This window comes from Lynx canadensis, chromosome F2 (genome assembly GCF_007474595.2).
Source record: "Lynx canadensis isolate LIC74 chromosome F2, mLynCan4.pri.v2, whole genome shotgun sequence".
Classification (NCBI taxonomy): domain Eukaryota; kingdom Metazoa; phylum Chordata; class Mammalia; order Carnivora; family Felidae; genus Lynx; species Lynx canadensis.
Window position 1 is genome coordinate 8,620,482 of NC_044320.2, and position 14,796 is coordinate 8,635,277.

The window sequence follows — 14,796 nt, forward strand, 5'->3', positions numbered from 1 at the left end:
CGTGTTTGTCCGGCCTGGCCTTCTGGTGACTTAGCACTCCTTGGCCTATTTATGATAGTTTGCACTATCAGCATTTAATAAAATGTAATGAGTAACCAGGGTCCTGAGGTCTCCACACCTGCCTTCTCCAAACACAGCTGATTGGCCCCAACCTCCCCAGGGACTTTGGGCTGGGGACAAATCCGACACGGTTGAGAACATGTGCCCCCCCCCAACCCTGGGGATGGGCCTGAGCCCTGAGCGGGCTGGCCTTGGGTTCAGGGTCCAGCTCCCCTTACCGGCTGTGGGTCACCCGGCCTCTCGGAGCCTCCGTATCTGCATCTGCAAGGGACCTGCTTTGTCTGTTCAACAAATGTTTATTAACCATTAACTCTACAGCCTGTGCCGAGGGGAACGTGATGCAGTGGAAAGAGCTGAGAGAATCTGGGGGGGGCCTCACGAGTACCCAGGAGACAGGAGATTCCCGTCTCCTGGGTCCCCGGACAACAAAAGTGTGAGTTTGTCTTCGGGCTGCCCAGAGACATTCCTGGGGGTTCTAGGAGTGGTGTGCGTGCAGGGATGGGAGGGGGCACAGTTAGGGTGCTCACGGCAGAGGGGCTGTGTGCATGTCAGAGGCACCAAGCAGCGTGAGGCGTAGCTTGGGCGTCCCAGCTGCGTGTCCTCCAGCAAGTGGCTCAGTGTCCCAGAGCATCAGCGTCCTCATGCCTAAAAGGAGACTCATCAGCCAGGCCTCCCCAAGTCGGGAGGATTACAAGGCGATGGTTTCTAGAGAGCTGCGTCCATGTGGCTAAGCACACGGAAAGCGCTCAGTAGAGGTTGGCTCCCTTCTCTGCCATCCAGCCCCCTGCCAACGGAAAGCCTCAACCTGCAAGGTAGGGAGGTCCCCGTGGCTAGATGTTTTCCAGCAGAGACTGGACTCCTGCCCACGGGGTCGTAAGAAAAGATTGGCACATGTGGGCATGCTCGGCGGCTTGAGACCCTCATGAGCCACAAGGAGCAGTGTGCTCCAGGAAGGCCGGCCACGGGGGAGCTGGGGAGCGATGGGGAAAAAGTAAGGGAGGCGATGGGGTCAAGAGGACACCCTTATTCCTCAAGCCTGTCTTCTGCTAGGACACGGGGGTCTAGGCCCTGTCTTCTCGGCAGAGACTCCTTTGTGGCCATGTGCAAGGTACGGCTTGTTCTTGAGGCCCAGAGGGTTTGGAGACATCGAAGACATTTCGAGTGTCAGTTGATATAATCATCACAACACGTTAGGGCTGGAAGGAGGCACAGACACTATCGGGCCTTTCAGCTACAGATTGGGACACCGAATCACCGAAGGGCTGGAGGTTTCCCCAAGGCGATAGCCATGGACCCAGCCAGGTCTTTGTAACCAGGGCTCTGCCTAAAACAGACCTGTGACCTCACACAAGCCAATTCTAACGTGTTAGCCTTCCTCCCAGATGTTCACAGAACATCCCTCCCCAGAGAGTCCGCCTCTGGAAAGACTGGTTCCCTATTGCCCTCCAGCTCTTCATTTAGCTCCTTTTCAAACGTGTCGTTCTTTATCGAAGACGTTTATTCATTGGCCTAACACACGTTAGTAGGGTATTTAGTTATTAGTACGTATCTCGCCAGGACCAGGGATAACATGGCAAGGAAAAATTTTCTCTAAATAGTTGCTCCTGTCACGACAAAGCCATGAGTCTAGAGATAGGACAGGTGTCTATTCAATAAGCACACAAATAGCTCTTGGTTTCTTCCCATGGCACCGTGAGCCCATGAAGACCAGGGACCAAGTTTGTCCTCTTGGGACAGACAATGTGAGGACGATCACAAGATCCGAAAAGCCGCCTGTGAAATAGGCGGGCGTCTTGCCAACCAGTTAAACTGTTGGTAGCTTGGCATCCATAATGGTGGGAGTATTCACCCCACGGAAACTGGCAAGGACCATGAATCGGGGCGCTTCATTTTGTGGTTTCCTGGCATACCCCTCTGGGTCGGGGACCCCACCTGGTAAGAACTCGGGAAACACCCTGATGGGTGAACTCTCACAAATTCCCTTCTTTGAAACAAGTACTGTATTGTGCCCATTTTTCAGATGAGGAAACCGAGCTTTCAGAGGGTTAGTCATTTGCTCAAGGTCGTACAGCAAGTGGTGAAGCCAGAATCCGGCTTAGATCTCTGGCTCCTACACTCTGCTCTCAACCTCCGGTCGGCCCGGCCAGGCCTTTCAGGCAAACGGATCTGTCTACACTGCAGGAAGGAGGAGGGAAAGAGAGGCCGGTGCTGGGAAGCCCAGGGCTGCCCGGGCAGGCGAGGGAGGGGTCTGTGACAGCACGCTGTGAGATCGGATCTGGGTTTCGGAACGTCGGGCCCAGGCCCCCGAACAGTGGAGGCAGAAGATGCTCTTGCCTCTTGTTGATTGGTCTCGTTTCCAAAAATATAAACGCCCACCTGGGAGGCCCGGAGTCCTTCCCGGGAAGGCACGTCTGAGGCCCATTCCAAGGGGAGGTCAGCTGAGGCACTCCAGGGCCGGCTGCTTAATGGGCCGCTGTTGGCAGAGCTCGTGGGCAGACCTGTTTCTTTTTATCAGAGAAGATAGTCACGGAAGGTTCTGTGTCCTCGGGCCTGCCGCTGTGCCTGCTCCAAAACCCCAAGGGCTCCCCGAAGGGGTTTGCACCAAGACTTCCCATCTGGCTGGCTCCTGACTTGACCGTGCTCACCGCGTAGTCAGCATTCGGTGGGTGTCGTGAAGGAACGAGACAGTGCGTCTCTGATGTGGGTTAAGTAAATAACGCCCGTTTTCTCTGATTTAAAAGTAGCATAACTTGGGAAACACAGATATTTTGAAGAAAGAAAAGAAAAACCGTAACCCAGCCGTAGACATAACCACGCTTGTCAGTCTGGTGCAGTCTTTTAAAAATATGTGTGGGGGGGGGAGGCACCTGGGTGGCTCAGTCGGTTAAGCGTCCGACTTCGGCTCAGGTCACGACCTCGGGGTTTGTGGGTTCGAGCCCCGCGTCGGGCTCGGTGCTGACAGCTCGGAGCCTGGAGCCTGCTTCCGATTCTGCGTCTCCCTCTCTGTCTGCCCCTCCAATGCTCATGCTTTCTCTCTCTTTCTCTCTCAAGAATAAATAAACATTAAAAAAATGTTTAAATGTGCAGGCATGTGTACCCTCATTGTATTTTATCTCCACATAATCCTCTATCAGAAGAAATTCTCATGCTTATTAAAATCCTATAAAGATCGTCATTATTTAGCATACCGTCAGGAGATTGCCAAGATTTATGTAAATGATCCCCTAAGTTTTGACGTTTCTATTGTTCCTTTGTTTATTCTTTTTTTAAAAAAGTTTTTGACATCTCTATTGTTCCTTTGTTTATTGGTTTTTTTTAAGTTTATTTATTTATTTTGAGAGAGAGAGAGAGAGTGAGAGTGCAAGCGGGGAGGCGGGGGGTGGAGGGGGCGAGATAGAGAAGGAGAGAGAGAATTCCAAGCAGGTTCCATGCAGCACAGAGGCCAACACGGACCGTGAGATCATGACCTGAGCCGAAGTCAAGGGTTGGATGCTTAACCAGCTGAGCCATGTGGGCGCCCCACGTTCCTTTGTTTATTCTTATCAACCCCCCTGCTATGATGTTTCTTCTTCCTAAATTGTTACCCAGATGCCAGTCTTGGTTTCGCTTTCCCTTTTTATTATGAGTCCCTAGACGTGGATTTAGCAGGTCAGAGCAAGAAGTTTTCAAAGTAGAATATAAGTATTCCATAATAAATACATAAAAAATAATATATAATAAATCAATACTAAATTCGTTTCTAGAAAATTGGTTCCAGAGCAGTAAGTACTGGCGTTTTTAACTTCACGGATTTGGTGGGTAACTGATGTGTGTTTTACTGGTGGCTGGTGGGGGGGGGACCACATTTTCCATCTATTCGTGAGCCCTTCACGCTTCCTCCCGGGAGCCGAGGACGCAGGTCTCCAGCACAGGCTTGGGAGAGGGTATCGGCTTGGGCTCCTGGATGGTCCTCCTGCCCCGAGGCCCGTGGGCTGCCCGCCCTCACGGAGGCTGATCGGAGCAGCAGAACCATCGCTTCTCCTGGCACACTGGGTAGCCAGGATTCCAGGACTTCTCCTGGCACAGCGGGAAGGCTTCTGGGAAAAGCCACCACGCACCTGGCGAGCCCAGCCTATCTCCCGGCTCACTTGGCTCCCAGCACGGACAGGCGGCCAGCTTCCTCCTTGGGAAGAAGAGAAAGAGAAGCTAAGAAGTGAAGGACTGGGGGCGCCTGGGGGGCTCAGTTGGTAAGCGTCCGACTTCAGCTCAGGTAGGTCCTGATCTCCCAGTTTGTGGGTTCGAGTCCCACATTGGGCTCTGTGCTGACAGCTCGGAGCCTGGAGCCTGCTTCAGAGTCTGTGTCTCCCTCTCGCTCTCTGTCCCTCCCCCGCTCAAAAATAAAACAAAACATTAAAAAAAAAAAGAAGAAGAAGTAAAGTGAAGGACAGGAAAGAGTTTCCTGCCTCTGGGGTCTGGATTAGGAAGGAACTAGGATTATTTTAGATTCTCCCTGAGAACTAACCCTGGAACGGTCGATCAGGGCATCTCTGGGTCACAGAGATGAAGGTCCCTTGTGCCCTTTCATCCAGGGGAGCAGCTACGGGCTGGGGCTCTGGAGCCAGACTGCCGGGGTTGCAATCCCCACCTGCCACTTACTACCCACGTGACAGTCACTTCACACTCCTCTCAGACCTTTGGCGCTAAATGAGACAACAGACACGGTGTGTCAGGCACAGCGGAGACAGAGGAGGAGCAAAGCAGAGGCTGTTACTCATACATTCGTGCCCTTTTCCCGCTGTAACAAACGACCAGGAGGTTAGCGCCTTAACGCTTAGGATTTTACAGTCCTGGGGGTCAAAAGTCCTAAATGGGGCTCGATGGACTAAAACCAAGGTGTTGGCAAAGCTACATTCCTTCCAGAGGCTGCTGGTGGCTTCTCCTCCTTCTTCAGAGCCAGGAACCACAGCCCTCTGACCTCTGCTACCATCATCACTTTCTGACTCCGGGGCCTCCCTCTTCCATGTTTTAAGGACCCTTGTAATTACCTTGGTCCCACCCAGATAATCCAGGATAATCTCTTTATCTTAACGTCCTTAATTGCATCTGCAAAGTCCCGTTTGCCAGGTAAAGTCACATACTCATAGGCTGCAGGGATTAAGATATGGACACCTTTAGGGGTCATCATTCTGCCCATCACATGATTTTATTTTCCCACATATTTCTTGAGTACCTGTTCTTTGTCAGGTGTCGAATCTTCTTCTGCTCTGAATAAGATTTAGGACTATTTTCTCAAGGCACTCACAGGCTGGTGCCAGTAGCAAGTAAGTAAACCAATAACCAAACCAAAGAGTTTAAGGGGTAAAGATCTAACGTTACACAGAGAATGGAGGACCCGATGAGGAGGAATATATCTGGGGGGAGAAAGAAATCTCACGTAGAGGAAGCAGGACAAGCAAAGGCATAAAGCGAAGAAGAGGCCACGTCAAGGGGTTTGCTCTACTTCCAGCTTAGAGCACGTAGACACTTAGATCTAATCTCGCTTGGGTCAGAGGCTGAAGCATCTCTGAGACAGGAGCCTAGAGAAGAAGAAAGACCCTCGATCACAGAGGACATACACGTCACAGTGAAGAGCTTGGACTTTATTGAGTAGGCCATGGAGAGAAGATGACAGATTAAGAGCATGGGATATGGTTAGGCTTCTAGTTTGCAATAATAAGATGGGGTGTGGACTGGGAGTGGGTGATAGCACACAAGGGGACCAGCTTACACACCACCATCCTTCCATCCATTCACTTATCCATACATTCAACTAACTATTCACTCTTCAGTCCATCCATCCATCCATCCATTTGTCCATCCATCCATCTGTCCGTCCATCCGTCCATCCATCTGCCCATCCATCCATCTATCCATCCTTCCATCCAGCCAGCCATCCATCCATCCATCCATCTGTCCATCCATCCATCTATCCATCCATGTGTCCATACATCTGTCCGTCCATCCATCCATCCATCCATCCATCCATCTATCCATCCATCTGTCCATCCATCCGTCCATCTGTCCGTCCATCCATCTGTCCATCCATCCATCCATCCATCCATCCATCTGCCCATCCATCCATCCATCCATTCATCCATTCTTTCATCCATCCAATTATTTATCCATCCATCTATCTATGTAACTTATTTAGTACCTATTTTCTTGCCCTGGCACCATGCTCAAAATGCAAAGACCTAAAACACATAGTCTCTGCCTTGAATAGCTCAGCTTTGAGAAGTTCTCAAACGGAAGAAGTTGTGACTGAAGGAGGCACATTAGAAGGATGCCTAATCCAGCCAGAGTGAGAGATCAAGGAAGACTTCCTGCAACAGGCAACGCTTAAACTGAGTATTTAAAGTTGAGTAGGTGTCAACAAAGCAAAAGAGAAGAAGCCTCCCAGGCAGAGAGGACAGTTAAAAGCATGAACAAGCCTTGTGGGTTCTGAAACTCCTCATGGGATCTGGAACAAGACCCAAGATCCCAAACTCAGCAAGGAGTCAGAATTAGTGTTCCAGTGGTCAACATAACGTCAGGGGCACAAGGACAGGAATTTTTACCTTTACTGCGTTTTCTCTAGAAACTAGACCAGGGTCTGACACATAGTAAGTGCTCAACTAGTGTTTGTCGAATAAATGAATAATGATGAAAAGGAAGTCTGTGTCCTTACATATGTCCTTCATGTTCCTCCATTTCCACCATCCGACGATTACACTTGTTAGTACTGACGTTTTCAATAGTAAGTTTGATACAACTTGCATTCTGTTTCAGAACCATCATTCGTGCCTGTGTCTTGAATCACTTTGACATTTAAATGGAGTCCATGTTCATCATCAGTCTGTTCCTAGATGCTGTTCCAGCTCAGCGTCCTGTGTCTGGATTTATCACTCGGATGACAGGAACTCCTATCAGCCGGATTTTCTCTTGTTCTCATTTTCTTTCCCCACGGAAAGCTCATGGACACTCTGGTTCCTAATTTCTTGTTTGGCTGCAAATGTCTGCCTGTTGCCTTCATATCTGAAAGTCAACTTGGCTGGAATTGACATGTTTGGGCCCTACTTCCTTCCTTCAAAATGTCATTGCCATTGTTTCTAGCAATGAAAACGGCTGGAGAAAAATCAAGAGTTTGCCTGGCTTTGTCCGCTCTTACACTTAATTGCTTTTTCTACCTGAACGTCTCCAAGCTCCTTTCCTTAGCATGAAAGTTTGGGAACTATATCTTGGTGTGGATTATCTCGCAGGCTTTGTGGGCATTGGGGTGTGGGATGGGACACTTTGCCCATTCAGTCTGCACATTTATTTTAGGAAAATTTTTCTAATACACGTGTGAATAATCTTTCTCCCATTTTTACATTTTCTGTCTCAGAAACGCTAAGTATGATACGTTAGCTGTCTTCTGTGTGCCTTCCTTATTTCTCTGTCCCCTGTTTCACCTTATGTTTCACTGCTAAGGCCAGGAAAGAGAAGACTAGATAGGATCAGAAGGAAAAGAAAGCCCATCACACATGACTCTGTAGCCACTGGGTTTTGGGTTTTCCTTTGAGTGAGATGGGAAACCGTTAGAAGCTCAGGAAATAACCATAACCATTGTTGTTATTGTTGCCTTTGTGGTCACTGTTAGCAAGATGGCCGCTGTGCTGCGGCACACTCCAAGGCGATTGTCGGCTGTCTTGAATGAGGGCAGCATCGGAGGGCGGCTTACCCACAGTGAGAATGCCTGAGGAATCAGGGAAATGGCTGGAGAAGAGAAGCCAGGTATAATGGCCGCCTATTTTCGAAAACCAGCGAAGAAAGCACAGGTAGGTGTTAACACAAAGATCAGGGCCATGGGGGAAACGGGACAGTAATGTTGGGAGCCAGAGACACGAGGGCAGACCAGACCAGAGACGTGGGAAAAGAGTGTCTGGGACAAGATGGTTGCCTGGGATGGGCCCCTGGGGGTAAGACGTACGTGGAGAAGGAGATGTCAAAATTCCAGAGCAGAGCCAGTGAGAGATGCCAAGTCTTAGATTGAGTTTTTCAGGACCAGATTATGGCATAAGGATTTATGTGCAGGGACTTTATTTGGGAAATGATCGCAGGGACTGGGGAGGTGAGGCAGGGAAGAAAGAGACGGATGTCAGGTACACGCACGAGCAGTCTACCACGACGGGCACCCGGGGCTTGCTCCAACTGGGGTTCCCCGACAGACTGCAGAGATCGACTCAGCACCGTGGCACGGAGGGGCGGGGGAGCTGGACATCAGCCACCAGCCTCCATCTGCCATTGTTTACGGGGGCCCCTAGAAGTCCTCAATTGCTCCGGCCTCTCCCATGCACGGGTTGAATCTGCTCCTGCTCAGGGGTATCGTGGGTCCTGGGGGAAGAAGCAATCAGCCACCGAGAGAAAGTGGGTGCACACAGGCAGGGGCATGGTGGCTTTCCCTGGGGTGTCGTTGGCACCGGACGAACCCCCGCGGACTCTGCTGGACTCATATGACCCTGCTCCGACCCCAGGCCACCTCTTCTGCCTCTGACCATTGCGGGGGCGGTGGGAGATAAACCCTGGTCTCACGGGCCCAGAGTCCCACCCCTCCACTGTTGACGGTCTTCTAGAAGGAATGCTCACTTTCAGCATGACCGAGGGAACCACAAGACCAGCCACGCCCTCCCATGCAATTCAGACTGGGTGAAACTGTGTTTCCTGCCAGGAGAATGAATATATGTATTTCTCTTCCCTCTTTATGACTTCATAAGCAATACTTTCCTACTCCATAGAGGTCTGGAAAAATACAGAAATGTGGAACGAAGGAAATGAATGACACCTGAAGTCCCCTTACCCAGAGATAAATATTGTTAACATTTTTGTAATTGATTTTTGCAGATTATTTTTTATTACATGCAATTTTTAGATGATTGAAGTCATAGTTTTATATATATATATATATATATATATATATATATATATATAGTTATCCTATCTGGCTTTTTTTAAACCTAACATATCCCGAGACTTTCTTTTCCCCTCCTTAAACAAACATCTGCAAACATGACTTTTATGACTGCTCTTGGCCCAGCATGTAGTTTGCTGTTATCACATCCACTCAGCATGTAATAGCTGGTCATCAAGGTTGTATCAAATATTTGTATTCTAGCAAACACTCTGGTGACTCTCCTTGTGCCTGGAGCTATTGGTACACCCCAAATTATTTCCTTAGGATTCCACCCCTCCTACTGACTCAAGAAGTGGGAGTTTCATGATAGGGTGTAAACAATAAAACTAAAAAAAAAAAAAAGAAGAAGGCAGAATGGGAAGGAAGCCAGAAACGCATGGCAAAGTCCACCAGAAAACTTCTCGAGAACACGGAACCTCATACTGATCGATTTTCGTTTTTTCTTTCTTCTTAAAATTGATATGATGAGGACAAAGCATAGGAAAGGAGAAAAGGAAGGAAAGGAGAAAATGCCTCTGTCATCAACAATGTCTTTCACATTTTCTCCTACGAGTAATAGAAGTGACTTCTAGCAGGGGCAAGGGAAATAAAAGCAAAAATGAACGATTGGGACCTCATCAAGATAAAAAGCTGCTGCACAGCAGAGGAAACAATCAGCAAAACTAAAAGGCGACCCATGGGATGGGAGAAGATATTTGCAAATGACATACCAGATAAAGGGTTAGTATCCAAAATCTGTAAAGAACGTATCCAAATCAACACCCCAAAAAGCAAATAATCATGAAATAAATACTGAAGAAATGGGCAAATAAATAGCAAGAAATGGGCAAAAAAAAAAAAAACCCCACAAATAATCATGAAATAAATAGTGAAGAAATGGGCAAAAGATATGAATAAACACTTTTCCCAAAAAGATGTCAGATAGCTAACAGACACATGAGAAGATGCTCAACATTGCTCATCATCGGGGAAATACAAATCAAAACCACGATGAGATACCACCTCACACCTGTCAGAATGGCTCACATGAACAACAGATGTTGGCGAGGAGGCGGGGAAAGAGGAACCGTGTTGCGCTGTTGGCCGGAATGCAAACCGGTGCAGCCACTCTGGAAAACAGCGTGGAGGTTACTCGAAAAATTAAACATAGAATTACCCCATGACCCGGCAATTGCACTACTAGGAATCCTCCCAAAGGATACAAAAAGGCTGATTCTAAGGGGCACATGCACCCCCAATGTTTATAGCAGCATTATCAACAATAGCCAAGTATGGAAAGAGCCCACATGTCCGTTGACTGCTCAATGGATAAAGATGTGGTATATATACACAAAGGAATACTACTCCGTGATGAAAAAGAATGAGATCTTGTCATTTGCAGCAACATGGATGGAACTAGAGTGTGTTATAGCCAAGTGAAATAAGTCAGAGAAAGACAGATATCATCATAGGTGGAATTTGAGAAACTCGACAGATAAACATAGGGGAAGGGAAGGCACAATGAGATGAAAACTGAGAGGGAGGCAAACCATTAGAGACGCTTAAATATAGGGAACAAGCTGAGGGTTGCTGGAGGGGAGGGGGGCGACGGGCTAGACGGGTGAGGGGTGTGAAGGAGGGCACGCGTTGGGATGAGCACTGGGTGTCGTGCGTAAGAGATGAATCGCTGGGTCCTACTCCTGAAGCCAAGGCTACACTAGATATCAACCGACTTGAACTTTACAAAAATGACTTGTAGCTGCCAATATCCATCTTGTTGGTAATGGAACCCCGGCTTTGAAAGGGGCACGTAGCTGAACAGTTAAGAAACTACATCCCTGGGTTCCTGTGCACCGTGGTGACTATGGGACCGGTTTTAGCTCACGGGAGGCTAATACGAGTGTCGTAAGGATTGGGGTAGACCAACTGTTACTGCGGCGCCTGTGGCCCTTGCTTCCTGAGGCTCACGTCTTTGCATGATCCCCTCCCCTGGAGGTGGGTGGGAGCTTTGACCTGCTTCTAGGCCGGCAGAATACAGCCAAGGTCAGAGGATGCCCGTGAGCGTGTGGTGATCACAGGTACATGTACACACACATATGTACACAGGTGGCCATGTCCTACAAGGACCCTTGCTCGTTTGATGAAGTACGTAGGCCAGTTAAGGAAGCCCACGTGACAAATGGCAGGCGGTTCCTAGGAGCTGAGTGAGGGACGCTTCCGGCAAACAGCCAGAAAGAAACTGAGGCCCTCAGCCCCCCAGCCCTTCAAAGGACTGGAATTCTGGCAACAAAGCCACCTTAGCTTAGAAGTAGCTCAGAAGCCACCAGCTGGTACCTCCAAGGAGACAGCAGCACTAGCCTATACCTGGATTGAGGGGCCATAAAACTCTGAAGTAGAGAACCCAGCTGAGCCATTTCTAGACTCCTGACCCACAGTAACTGCGATGTGACGGATGCACAGCGTTTTAAGCTGCTAAATTTGTGGTAGTCTGCTACACGGCAATAAAAAAGTGCATGAGACGTCCAGAAAATGGCCTTAAAGAAAAAGAACGCCTTCTTCTTACCCACCTCGTCCTGCTGGTGACTTGGAATTTGGGTGTTGCCATGGCTGGAGCTGTGGCAGCCCTCTTGGGCCATGAGACCTTGAGATCGAAGCTGTGTGTTAAGGATGGAGCAGAGAAATCAGAACCCTGGGTTTCTGGGGAGACTGCTCTACTGCCCTGCTGCCCCCGGCTGCCTGCCTCTGGGCTCCTTTTACACAAGAGAGAGAGAACTTCCCTCCTATTTAGGCCACTGTCGCTTGGGATTCTCCGGCACTTACAGCAAGATCTAACGCTCACTGATGCAAGAGTACAGCGGGTCATAACCCAAGCTTGGAATTGGCCAACCAGGGCTCGAATCCTGGTCTGCTGTTTCCAAGCGGGTGAGTCCAAATGTTTCTTTACTCCTCTGAGCCTGGGCTCCCCCATCCGCCAAATGGGGGTAAGCCTTGCCTCTAACTCATGGTCCGTTTAAAAGAACACGAGTGAAGACCTTAACACTGCATCTGGCTCAATGTTCATTCTTGAGAGAGAGAGAGAGAGAGAGAGAGCGGGGGAGGGGCAGAGAGAGAGGGAGACACAGAATCCAAAGCAGGGTCCAGGCTCTGAGGTGTCAGCACAGAGTCTGACGCGGGGCTCGAACCCATGAACCATGAGATGTTGACCTGAGCTGAAGTCGGACGCTTAACCGACTGAGCCACCCAGGCGGCCCTACAAGAGACTCACTTTAATTTTTATATTTTTAAAAAATATTTATTTATTTTGGGGAGAGCACCAGTGGGGCAGGGATACAGGAAGGGGGACAGAGGATCTGAAGCGGGCTTTGCACAGACAGTCTGACAGCAGCCAGCCCGATGTGGGGCTTGAACTCACAAACTGCAAGATCATGACCTGAGCCAAAGTCGGGCGTTCAATCAACTGAGCCGCCCAAGTGCCCCCAAGAGACTCACTTTAATTAAAATTTTTTTTTAACGTTTATTTATTTTTGAGACAGAGAGAGACAGAGCATGAACGGGGGAGGGTCAGAGAGAGGGAGACACAGAATCTGAAACAGGCTCCAGGCTCTGAGCTGTCAGCACGGAGCCCGACGCGGGGCTCGAACTCACGGACCACGAGATTGTGACCTGAGCCGAAGTCGGCCGCTTAACCGACTGAGCCACCCAGGCGCCCCAAGAGACTCACTTTAGATGTGAGGACACATGAAGGCTGATCATGAAAGGAAGGAAAACAATATTCCATACAGATGGGAACCAAAAGTAAGATGGACCAGCCCCACTAATAACAGACAAAAGAGACTTTAAGTCAAAACTGATGATAAACGGGTGAATTCAGCAGGAAGATGGAACTGGTGTGAATGTTCATGCACCCAACATCAGAGCCCCTAAATATTTAGAGTAAACACTGACCGAATGGAAGGAGAAACAGCCATGCGAAAAGAGTAGGAGATTTCAAAGAAGTCTCCATGCCATGAATAGACACTTCTCTAAAGAAGACATCCGGATGGCCAACAGGCACATGAAAAGATGCTCAACGTCGCTCCTCATCAGGGAAATACAAATCAAAACCACACTCAGATATCACCTCACGCCAGTCAGAGTGGCCAAAATGAACAAATCAGGAGACTGTAGATGCTGGAGAGGATGTGGAGAAACGGGAACCCTCTCGCACTGTTGGTGGGAATGCAACCCGGTGCAGCCGCTCCGGAAAACAGTGTGGAAGTTCTTCAAAAAAGTAAAAATAGACCTACCCTATGACCCAGCAGTAGCACTGCTAGGAATTTACCCAAGGGATACAGGAGTGCTGATGCATAGGGGCACTTGTATCCCAATGTTTATAGCAGCACTTTCAACGATAGCCAAACTATGGAAAGAGCCTAAATGCCCATCAACTGACGAATGGATAAAGAAGATGTGGTTTATATATACAATGGAATACTACTTGGCAATGAAAAAGAATGAAATCTGGCCTTTTGCAGCAATGTGGATGGAACTGGAGAGTGTTATGCTAAGTGAAATGAGTCAGGCAGAAAAAGACAGATACCACATGTTTTCACTCTTATGCGGATCCTGAACAGAAACTCAACAGAAGACCAGGAGGGAGGAGAGGGAGAAAAAAAGTTAGAGAGGGAGGGAGCCAAACCATAAGAGACTCTTAAAAACTGAGAATAAACTGAGGGTTGATGGGGGTGGGAGGGAGGGGAGGGTGGGGGATGGGCACCGAGGAAGGCACCTGTTGGGATGAGCCCTGGGTATTGTATGGAAACCAATTTGACAGTAAATTTCATATTGAAAAAAATAATAGTAACAAAATAAAAATAAATAAATAAATATCAAGTGGAAAAAATACCAAAAAAAAAAAAAAAAAACAAAACAAAGAAGTCTCCGTGCAAGGACCAGCATTGGAGCTGAGATCTGAAATACGGAAAAGATTGTCTAAGGTAAAGAAATGAGATGGTACTTATTTTTTGTAAGACCATCGGCTGATTTTTTGTGTGCATTTTTAAAAAGTTTATTTTATTTTATTTTTTTTTAAATTTTTTTTTAACATTTGTTTATTTTTGAGACAGGGAGAGACAGCATGAGCGGGGGAGGGTCAGAGAGAGAGGGAGACACAGAATCTGAAGCAGGCTCCAGTCTCTGAGCTGTCAGCACAGAGCCCGATGCAGGGCTCGAACTCACGGACCGCGAGATCATGACCTGAGCCGAAGTCGGATGCTTAACCGACTGAGCCACTCAGGCTCCCCAAAAGTTTACTTTTTTTTTAAGTTTACTTATTTATTCGGACAGAAACAGAGACGGCGTGAGCAGGGGAGGGGCAGAGAGAGAGAGGGAGTGACAAAATCGCAAGCAGGCTCTGTGCTGTGAACACAAATCCCGATGCGGGGCTCGAACTCACAGATGGTGAGATCATGACCTCAGCCATAATCAGGAGTCGGACACTTAGCTGACTGCTTCAGATTCTGTGTCTCCCTCTCTCTCTGCCCCTTTCCCGCTCGAGTGCTGTCCCTCTCTCTCTCTCTCTCTCAAAAATAAATAAACATCCGAAAAAAAGAAAAAAAGGCTTCAAGGGCGTAAAGCAGGAGGGGATCGATGCTCAGCCTTGCTTTTCTGGTAACTCGCCCCTGCTTCAGAAGGGAGGGGACGATGGAGGCCAAGGGAGAAGAGTGTGAGTAGGGAATAAACATGGTGGGAAAGAGAGGAAGCATGACCTTTAGAGAGATATCCTGCCAAGTTCAAGCACTAGACACTCACAGCGCCAACTCTGTGCGGAG